Source organism: Canis lupus, chromosome 10 (genome assembly GCF_003254725.2).
Source record: "Canis lupus dingo isolate Sandy chromosome 10, ASM325472v2, whole genome shotgun sequence".
NCBI classification, from domain to species: Eukaryota; Metazoa; Chordata; class Mammalia; order Carnivora; family Canidae; genus Canis; species Canis lupus.
The window spans coordinates 19,069,961-19,080,726 of record NC_064252.1 but is presented as its reverse complement, the minus strand read 5'-3'; the positions used below and the strand labels follow the sequence as shown (position 1 = coordinate 19,080,726).

The 10,766-nt window shown below is 61.2% G+C and overlaps 1 protein-coding gene across 5 annotated transcripts in view; it reads right to left on the bottom strand.

Annotated features, from left to right (window-relative positions):
- LOC118350071 (uncharacterized) overlaps positions 1-8,631 on the bottom strand; it is a 35,303-nt gene extending 26,672 nt beyond the window's left edge. For 4 of the 5 annotated variants that reach the window (XM_049115228.1, XM_049115232.1, XM_049115230.1 and 1 more), the window contains exon 1: positions 8,401-8,631. The gene's annotated coding sequence lies outside the window, so the exon portion shown is untranslated. The remainder of the gene's footprint in view (positions 1-8,400) is intronic. The other variant, XR_004803218.2, reaches the window with a different exon arrangement.
- Positions 8,632-10,766: the final 2,135 nt, after the last annotated feature.

The window sequence follows — 10,766 nt, the reverse complement described above, 5'->3', positions numbered from 1 at the left end:
TTAGGATTGTCTTGGGTAAGATGGTGTAATGGGCTGATTTCTTCAGCATCCCTGAGGCAGCTCATAAGTTCTGCAGAAGATGCAACAGCTTTGAAATTGGAGCAGAGCAACAGGGGAAGGGGGGGACATGAAGGCACAGAGATCTCTGTGGACACGCTGAGGATGCAAATTGGCACCTCCTGATTTAATAAAACATGAACATATAGGGCCAGGATCCAGGGCAGCGCATGGTGACCCTTCATCCCCTGGGTCAGTGGGGACAAAGGAGCCCAGCCTCGGTCTCCACGCCACCCTGCCCCCAGCAGTCCAGTCCAGCCCTCTCGTCCCCAAACCCCCAGAAGACCCTGGCAGATGGGCCATGCGCCTGAGTGCTATGGCCACACAGGGAACCCAGATTGTCCCCTCCAGGGGCAGCACCCGAGACGCAGATGCTGGATTTGAACGACAGGTTGTGGGGTTGGGGGCGGGCTGACAAGACAGCCTGGGATGCCCCCCCGCCGCCCGGGCTCAGGGTGTCCACCTGAAGCCTGTGCTCTGTTCCTGGGTGTCTGGACAGAATGCACCTGCCCAGGGGGTGTGCCCATGGCACAGGGGGAGGACGCCCAGCTCTGGGTGCGGGTTGTGGGTGGGGGTCCCCTCAGTGGGTGGTGGGAAGAGGCCTGAGCTGGCCAGTCACATCGTCTTCCTTGTGAAAAAGGGTCAGGAAGGTGAGCCACAGGGTGACCCTGAAGCATGCCTGCTGCTGCCCCCAACAATTATCCAGAAAATAAAAACTCAATGGAAGGGTTTCCAGCAGATGGGCCACGCTGACGCACCGAGCAGCAAAGTGCTCATCCTGGAAGCTTTGTGGCCCCCTCTCTGCCCGGGCCCCATGGGCTCCAGAAGGTCAGTATATGTGGTGTGGGGGGGTGTGGTTACAGCAGAGAGACAAATGACCCGCTGCTCCTGCCCGACCTCCCACCACCCACCTGCCTCCCACGCGGCACCCCCGTCGGCCCCCTAACCACGGCCACTCCTCCCCCTGGACTATGGTCACGCGGCTCCACCCAGGACACCCCCTCTCAACATCCACGGCCCTTATCCTGCCCCCATGAGAGGGAAGGAGCCCCTCAGAAGCTGGGTCTGAGCACTGGCTCCACTGCTCATCACCCACAGTCTGGGGCAGGACACAGCCTTCCTGGGCCTTGGGGACCCGGTCTCTGGGGCTCAGAGGAAATCCCCGAGGTCCTTGCCCACTTCGTGGAACACGGTACACGCCCTCTGTGAGCTCCTCCCAGTTCCCCCATGTGCATCCTCCCTGAAACGCCTCACCCTCCGCATCCCCACATGCCCCCACGTCGGATCACGCACACGGCGGAAGCTGGGTATTTTCACGGGATTATTAGACAAACGCACATGGTGATTTGTATGCAGTTGTGAGTAGAGACCCTGCAAAGTCCTCTGCTTATGCACAGTTCGTGGCTCTTGGTCCCGCAGCCATGTGTGGGCTCCATGACCTGTTCAACAGATGGGTGAGCAGATGAGCACGAGGGAATGAAGGAACGAGTGAATGAGCTGCTTTCTTCTGCAGATAAAACAAGAGAAAATGAGTGTGTCCAGCAGCCGGGCACAGCTGCCGGGAGGGAGGAAGGAAAGAAGGAAGGAGAAAGTAAGGAAAGAGGGGGAGAAGGGGGAGATGCCCTCTCTGGCTCCCGCCGTCCTGGGTGGAAAAGAACAAGCGGCAAAGGCCGACAAGCCTCCCCGAGCAGGTGCAGCGCGACGGGGCGTCCCAGGTCCCCAGGGCCCCAGAGGCAGAGAGGAGAGGCCGCTGCACCCGCAGAGCAGCCAGGGTGTCCTTGCCGCGCCCCGCCCGCGAACCCCCTCCATCCGCAGCCTGCTGCCCGGTAATGGCCCGTGAAGCCAACTAAACAACGCGACGTGAAGCTAATGACAAAATCTGGAGGAAAATCCACCTTCCTGGTCTCCATCGAGGCGGGCGCCGTACGTGGGAGCAGATGGGAGGATGAAGCGCTTGTGGATTCTAACCACCATCTGGCCGCAAGCGACGGCCCATCTGACAGCAGGTCAGCATTGTTTCCCCAGCGTCATTAGAGGTGTGTTATTTATGTCCACGCGCCACCTCTGGGCCACACTCGGGACCTCCGGAGAGCCCACGGCGCTCTCTCCGGGCTCCGAGAATTCACCAGCGTCCTCTGTCCTGGCGGCGGTGTCCTGAGGTCCCTCTGGCCACCCTCGCCCTCTGCCAGGGGACAGATGAGTGGCGCTCTCCCTCTCCTGGGCTCCGCGGCCTTGGCTCGTGCGCGGAAGGCACTTGCTCACCGAAGGTTCTTTGTCGCCCGCCGCGCTGAGCTCCCAGAACCTCCGGAAGATTCCAGTCCTCGTGTTACTCTTGACGGTGTTTCAGCCCGATTAATCCCCGTCTTCTTTACTTTCAAGTTTTCTCAGAACGTTTTTTAATCTAGTCTGCTCTCTCCGGGCCCGGGGCTCAGACCGCGCCTGGGCGATGCCACACATCGTGTCCTGGCTTCTGCTAAGCAGGTGCGCAGAGGCAGGGGGCTGCAGACTTGGGAGCGTGTGTCACTGGGGACAAGGCACTTGTGTGATTGATTCCCGTCTGCTGGAAGCCATGAACGCAGAGCTCGCAGGGGAGGGAAAGGGAACCCGTTCTCCTTAAGAAACCATTTAAGTATAAAAGCTGCGCTTAGTTCCCCAATCACCTCTGAGAACACACTTTCAGGCGGTGGGGATTTCACAGAAAGAATCTCTCTCTCTCTGCGCTCAGCCGTTGAGCGTCTGCCTTTGACCCAGGGCGTGACCCCGGGTCCTGAGATCGAGTCCCACGTCGGGCTCCCCGCAGGGAGCCTGCTTCTCCCTCTGCCTGTGTCTCTGCCTCTGTCTCTGTGTCTCTCATGAATAAATAAATACAATCTTTTAAAAAAAATTCTCTCTCTCAGTCATGTGATTTTAAGAATGGATGTGGCGTGTGTGTGGCGTGTGGCTCAGGGTGGTGTCTGTGGCACATGTGGGGCTCCCGGCCTGAGCCGCGTCAAGCAGAAGGGAAGCATCCCTTGGTGGGGATGGCTCCACACAGACCCAGCTCTGCTCGATCCAGAGGCTGGAGGAAGTAGCGGGGGCAGGGACCCCGGCTAAGCGTGGGGCCAGGGCCCGGGTGCATGGGGAGAGTATTGCCTTGTTGTGCGTGTGGTAAAATATAAAAAGTTACATTTGACCGCTTTACATGAGCCGCTCAGGGGCATTGGGAACACTCACCCCGCTGTGTGACCATCATCACCACCATCTGTGGCCAGGACTTCTTCATCCTTCAGATCTGAGACCCTGTCCCCGTTAGACGCCTGCCCCACCCCCAGCGTGGGGTCCCCATCCACTCTGTCTCCACGGGCCTCACTTCACTGCTCTGTGTGCTTCGTGCAAATGGCACCGCACGGTGTTTGGGTTCTTTTTTATTTTATTTTCTTTTTTTTTTTTTTGGTGTTTGGGTTCTTCACTTGGCACCTGTCCTTCAGCTCCACGCATGGTGTGGCCTGGGTCAGAGTCCCCTCCTCGCTAAGGCTGAGGCAGCCCCCATTACCCAGATGGACCTCATTTTGTCTGTCCTTTCATCCGTGGATGGACACTTGGGTTCCTTCTCCCTCCTGGCTACTGTGAATAGTTCTGCTGCAAACGTGGGTGTGCAAATGTCTCGCAGTCCCTGATGTTCAGAGTGAATCCGCAGGAGTGCAAAGCCTGGATCTCAGGTGACCCTGCGAGGAGCTACCATCCCATTTGCCACCACCACCACTGCCGCCACACCAGCTATAGTTGCACGGGCTGTAGTTGCACCGACTATAGTTGTACCAGCTGTTGAATGAGCTGTAGTTGCACCAGCTGTAGTTGCATGAGCTGTACTTGTGCCAGCTGTAGTTGTACCGACTGTAGTTGCACCGGCTGTAGTTGCACCGACTGTAGTTGCGCCAGCTGTTGCATGAGCTGTACTTCTGCCAGCTGTAGTTGCACTAGCTATGCTATACCAGCTGTAGTTGCACCAGCAATGCACAAGCGTTCCCAGTTCCCATCTCCCCAGTATGTGTTATTCTGTGACTCAGTTGAGCAACTCCCAGGAGCCGAGTGGGAATCCAGCACAAGCCACACCAGGAGGTGCAAAGCCACCAGAGCAGCACGTCACAGGGGCGTTGGGAAGAGCACGGAGAGGGGCCCCCAGACCAAATGGGCATGCTGCCAGCTGTGGACGCAGCACCGGGTGTTAGGGAGAGCCCTGCACCTTCTCAAGTCCACACCCTGCGGGTCTGCTCTGAGTCCTGCTCTGCAACAGGGGACACCCTCTGCCCTGTTCACTCCTCACTCCACAGATCTCTGGGCTTGTGTGGAGACCAGGCCCATCCCAACTCCAGAACTCGCTCCCCTTTGCTGGGTCCCCACCACTGCCCTGGAGCCTGGCTGCAGAAAGTGCGCTTCCTGAGCTCACATGCCCAGGGTCACCCCAACTCTGCCAGCAGAGTGGATTCAGCAGCCCTGCTGGCTGGCCACAGCTTGCCCCCCAGGACCGCTAAGGGGAGGCTCAGCGTGGGTCACCTGTGGGGGTCTCCAAAGGGTCTGCTCGCTTGGAGCAGATGTGATGCCCAGCAGGCTGACCGGGTTTGTCCTATTTTCTGGTACATTCATCCCCTGTGCCCACAGCCAGCAGCTTCTGGTGTCCTGTGGGTTGTAGTTCATGGAGTAATTGGCAGGAGCAAACAGGGCCAGAGAATGGGACCACCGGAGGCCAGAGACCACTCCAGCCTCCATGAACCCCACATCCTACCCCCTCTGCCAGCCCCGTGGAGCCCGTATCCTGGCAGCTTCCGTATTGCCCTGGCGCTACATGGCCGGGCAGCCAGCTTCCCCTGCAAACCTGTGGGGGCACGCAGCAGGCACGCCGCCCTTGGAAGGGAAGCGAGGCAGGTGGCCTGGGCAGCAAGGTGGCGGGAGGCAGGCTGCCAGTAGACCAGGTCCCGGGAGGGCCCTCGTCCCTCCTCCCTCATGAGAACCAAGGGAGGCCAGGGTCGAGCCAGCACGTGGCGCCCCAGGCAGGCATCGTCCTGCAGAACCGGGTACCGGGAAGGGAGGGGCCCAGGGCTGGAGGCCGACCTACTCTCTGCCAGGAGCCTGGATCCGGCTCTAATCAGAGCTTATTGATGATCCAAGTGGGCTTCTACCAGCAGCCAATTGGGCAGGACAAGGAGAATCCGTGCCCAGCCTGTGGCAGCGGGACAGAATGAGACAGCTGCCACCTGCCGCCGCTCACCTGAGCGCTGCCCCGGGAGGGGGAGCAGCCAGCCCCTCGGGGCAGCCCTGGAGCGTGGAGGTCCATGGGAGCGGCCTGTCGCGTCAGGCCTTGATGGCCGTGCTGAGGGGTGTTCCCAGGGGAGCAGGAGTGGGTGCCGGGGAGCAGTGGGTGGAGGAATGTGGGTGGCTCTGGCGGGAGCAGGGCCTCAAACCATGTGCGGCCCATGACCCAGGCTCTCCCTGCGGCGAGGGCACCCAGCGCCCAGTGCATGGATGGCGAGCGGGGGGTGCACAGGCCCCCCACCCTGCCCAGCCCACCAGGTGAGAGGGCCCCCGACACAGAAGACGGCACCCGCGGGTCAGCAGGGGCTCCCGCCGGGGAAGCCTACTTGCCGCCCTGCCATGGTTCCAGGGCATCCTGGTGGATCAAAGTTCCAACAGGCTGGTGCCTGGGGCACAAGACTAGGAGCGAGGCAGGGGGATGGGGCCCGGGCTGGTGAGGGCGTGACGGTTAATTCTATGTGTCAACCCGGAGGGGCCGTGGCGCCCGGATGTTTGGTCAAATCTTATTCTGGATGTTTCTATGACATGTTTCTTTTGGATGGGATTAACATTGAAATTGGGGGCTTGGGACGCCTGGATGGCTCAGCAGTTGAGCCTGAGCAGCTCAGGGCATGACCCTGGGGTCCTGGGATCGAGTCCCACATCGGGCTCCCTGAGTGGAGCCTGCTTCTCCCTCTGCCTGGGTCTCTGCTCCTCTTTTTGTGTCTCTCATGAATAAATAAATAAAATCTTTTTTTACATTTTTATTTATTTATGATAGTCACAGAGAGAGAGAGAGAGGCAGAGACACAGGCAGAGGGAGAAGCAGGCTCCATGCACCGGGAGCCCGACGTGGGATTCGATCCCGAGTCTCCAGGATCGCACCCTGGGCCAAAGGCAGGTGCTAAATCGCTGCGCCACCCAGGGATCCCAATAAAATCTTTAAAAAAGAAATCGAGGGACTTCCAGGCAGCAAACCAGCCACCCAGGTGTGGGTGGGCTGCCTCTCACCAGCTGAGGGCCCCAAGAGAAAGAGCACCGGCCTCCCCAAGCGAGGAGGAACTCAGCCAGCGGACGGCCCTCAGACCCAACAGCAGCCTGTGCTTCCCGGGCGCCCCTGCCCCTGTGCCCGCGCCCCTGCAGACTTCAGACCCGTGGCCTCCAGAATCTCGGGAGGCGATTGTGTATGTGTGCGTGTATGTGTGGTTCGGTGTGAGTGTTGTGGGGCGTGCGTATGCATAGGTGTGTAGTGCAGTGAGGGCGCGTGCACCAGTGTGCGTCTAGTGCAGCATGTGTGTAGTACAGTATGCACGTGAGTGTATAGCGTGCTGTCTGTGTGTAGTACGGTGAGCGTATATGCATGGGGCTGTGCAAATAGTGTGGTGTGTGTGCACGGGCGTGTGTGTAGCACAGTGAGTGCGTGTGCACAGGTGTGGAGTGCGCAGGCTGCGTGGTCGCCCAGGTCTGCAGGGTTTCCCTTGGGGGTGGCGGGCGGTGGCCATGACCCCGTGGCTACAGACGCAGGACACGGGCATACCGAGTGGTCAGTCCCCAGCACCGGGGGCAAAGTTAGGGGGAGGGCAGCAGGTCATATGGGTGGGAACCGCCCCCCTCCGGCCCCCCTCCTCCCTTTCTCCCCCCCCAGCTCACGCTCTGCTCCTCTGGGGTCACCTGACGCTAGGCCTGGGCCCTGCGCTCCTGCTTCCACCCAGTCTCGGCTCCTCCGCGGCGACTGCCCTGCACCCCCAGTGATCGCGTGGCAGAGCTCAGGGACATGACAGCTGTGCCCTCTGCGTGTCAGACAACCGTGTTTGTGAATCAGCCTCAAGAGATCACTTTAGAGGGCGAGCGGGAAAAGAGATTTCTTTCCTCGCTCTGGTCGAGCCGAGCACCTTCCTGCCTCCATCCTGCGGCCGGCTGCACCCCCGACGGCGCCCGTGTCCCAGGAGAGGGACTTGGTGAGGGAGCGCTGGGCGAGAGGACAGAGGGAAGCCCAAGGGCAGAAGGCAGAGCACGCGGAACATGCTGGAAGCCGGGGCCCTCTGCTTCCCTCCCCACGGAGCACGTGAGCCTGGCTCCTGGCCGGACGGTCATGGCTTCTGCCTGGAGCCCCTCTGGAGGGACCCGGCGACGACCCGAGCCACGCGCCTGTCCAGGCAGGTGTCCTGCAGCGGGGACCCCAGCTTCCGGGGCTCTGCAGCCCCCTCCCGCCCTGCCCTGCCCGCAGCTGGAGAGCTGGGGATCCCTCCGTCCCAGGAGGGCGCATGTGCTCGGGTGAGTGAGGCCGGGTGTCAGGCCCCCTACACTTCACCGCACCTGCTTTCCTTCCTTTGCTCACCCTGTGCTCACGCTTTCCCCACTGAACAGTCCCTGGATGACCTGGGGTCACGTGGGGCTCCTTCTTCTTTAAAAAATTGTGATAAGGGGGATCCCTGGGCGGTTCAGCGGTTTGGCGCCTGCCTTTGGCCCAGGGTGCGATCCTGGAGACCCGGGATCGAGTCCCACGTCGGGCTCCCGGTGCATGGAGCCTGCTTCTCCCTCTGCCTGTGTCTCTGCCTCTCTCTCTCTCTGTGACTATCATAAATAAATAATTTTTTTTAAAAAAATTGTGATAAGGGCACTTGGGAGGCTCAGCGGGTGAAGCGTCTGCCTTGGGCTCAGGCCGTGATCTCCGGGTCCTGGGATCGAGTCCCTCATCGGGGCCCCCGCTCAGCAGGGAGTCTGCTTCTCCCTCTATCCCTCCCCCCTGCTCCTGCTCGCTCTCTCCCTCCCGCTCTCTCACGCTCTCTCATGCTCTCTGTTTCTCATGCTCTCTTTCTCAAACAAATAAAACCTTTTTTAAAAATTGTGATAAAACAACACATATAAAACTCCCCATCTTAACCGTTTCTAGGCATCCAGCTCAGTAACACTTAGCGCAGTCACCCTGCTGTGCACCCGCCACCCCCATCCATACCCAGGACTTTTTCATGTCCTCACATGGAACCTGTCCCAGTGAAGCACTCGCCCCCACCCCTCCGCCACCACCGTCTCCGTGGACCTGGCTCCGCCGAGACCCCAGATACGTGCACTCACCAGGTCCTCGTCCTTCTGTGGCTGGCTTACTCCAGGGAGCACAGCGTCCTCTGGGCCCGTCCGCGCTGCAGCAGGTGTCACAGGTCGCCCTCTTGGTGAGGCTGAAGCCATCATACCCCCTTGTGTGAATGGAGCACATTTTGCTTATCCGGTCGCCCATTGATGGGCACTCGGGCTGTTTCCACCTTGGGCTGTCGTGAATCATGTTGCTATGAATGTGGGCGTAGGAATATCTGATGCGTCCCTGCTTTCAGCTCCGTCAGGGATTCACCAGGCGTGAGGGTGGCTCGGCTCCGTCTTTTGGCCCAGTCGCCATGCCCGCCCTGCCCCGCAGCCCCGGGGAGGCTCCTCTGGCCCCAGGTCAGCACGGATGCCTCACCCGGGAGCCCGTGCACGGCCTCTGAGCTTGTCTCCATCTCGCCGGCCTGTGAGCATCCACTGCTCTGCTCGAGCCCCAGAAGAAGGCCTGCGGGGCCTCTGGGCCCTCAGATCCCCGGGTCCAAGACCCAGAGCGTGGCAGGAGCCTGCAGCATCTGCTGAGCTGAGCAAGCGTCCATCACGTCCTCCTCTGCCCCCCTGGGCAAGCCCGGTGCCTGCAGCAGAGTGCAGCAAGGACAGAGGTCCCCCCGCAGACCACACCCCGCCCTCGGCATCGCCGGGTGCCCCCCGCCCAGGCCTCTCCCGAAAGAGCCCTCCGGTAGCCGGCCCTTCGGTTTTGGGCGGCCGGGGGTTCTTATGTCAGGGGCTGGAGGCCGTGTCCTCCAGGCCGACATCAGGCTCTGAGTCAAACAGACCTGGATTCAAAGCTGAACCCCCCACACGTAGCCTTTTTGGGGCTCTTGAGCGTGGTCTCTATCTATAGAATGAGGGTCAGTGGGCACCTACCTCGTGGGGCTATTTCGAGGCCACTGCCAGTAGCCCAGTAAATGCCTGGTAAATTGTCCCTTCATCAGTCGCGGCAGGAGTGACAAGCTCGGCAGGCAGAAGGTGCCCGGAGGACCTGAGATGAAGTCGTGGATCGTGGTCCTCCAGCTGGGAAGAAGCGCTGGGGGGCCAGTCTGCTCCAGATGCTGTAGCAAAGTGAGGCAGAGCCACAGGCACAGAGGCAGGCGTGCACACACGCACACACACATGCACGCATGCACACGCAGTTGGGTTTCCAAGCCCACCCCAGCTCTGGAGCTGCCTGGGTGAGGGCTGCTTCACCCTGACTCTCCGCCTCAGAGGGAGGACAGGCCTTGTGGCTCCCGCTCATCTGGGTGCCGGCAGCCCCGGCCTCTGGCCCCCGGCCCCGGCCCTCCCTGGACTGCGCCCCACCCCTGCAGTGAGTGCCCCCCACCCGCTCCCTGGGGCCGGCTCTGATGTCGTGCCCGGTCCAGGCCCGTCTGTCCAGACCGTGGCCGTCCCAGCCACTGCCCAGACCACCAGCCACAGACTCCGGCCCCCTTCTCCCTGAAGGCCCGAGTCAGCTGCCGACCCTTAACCTCTAACTCTGCCACAGGTTAGACTGGGGCACAGAGGTGCTGGTTGGGGTGTCTCCTTCAAAGGGCTCACAGATCCCAACGGTTGCCCTACACCCTTGGGCCAGGCCAGCTTACCCCAGCCACCGCCCTGGTGGGCTGCGCCCTGACTTGCAGGATGCTCCAGCTCTCTCTGCACCCCTCAATCCACCCAGAGAGAGGGATGCAGGTGGAGAGTGGGTGGGGCCATTAGCACCAGGAGCCACGTGCATGCTCTTGTGCCCATGGAGTCCCTCCGGGAAACCCGTCCCTCCAGGCAGCCCATTGGATTCCATTGCAGGAGATGTCCCAGGTTGTGTGCTGGGGTGTCCCCCACTAGCGGCTGTTGCCCCAAGTCAGCTGAGAAGACCTTGCCCCTGACCTTGGGGGAGGGTCCCTCCCCTCTGTGGTTTGCTCTGAGCTGTGGTCAGGAAACGGAGGGCTTGGTTGAGGGAACCTCAACCGCCGCACTCCTGCTCACCCCTCAGGTCCAGCCAGGCCTGGCCGGGGCGTCTGTAAGCACCCAGGACACCTGCACCTGGGTCCTTTCCCTCCAGCCCTGGGTCACGCGTGGCCCTCACAGTGTCGGGGGATGAGATGGCACATCTCCCCATGGTCCACATGACAGGCGGCCAAGGCCGTAGCGCTGGCGCTTCCTTGAGTGAGATCAGCCCACCTGTCCAACAGAGGGGCACATGACAAGGGGAGAGCCCCAAGCGCGTTCAGTCCCTCCCCCAACACCAGTGCACGAGGCAGGGAGGGGCCAGGCGGCCTGGGGGGAGCCCTGGCCATGGAACCAGGACAGCCTGTGCCCGGGTCCCCTATGGCTGCCCCCAACCCCAACTCCAGGACCCTCCTGGGAGCCTG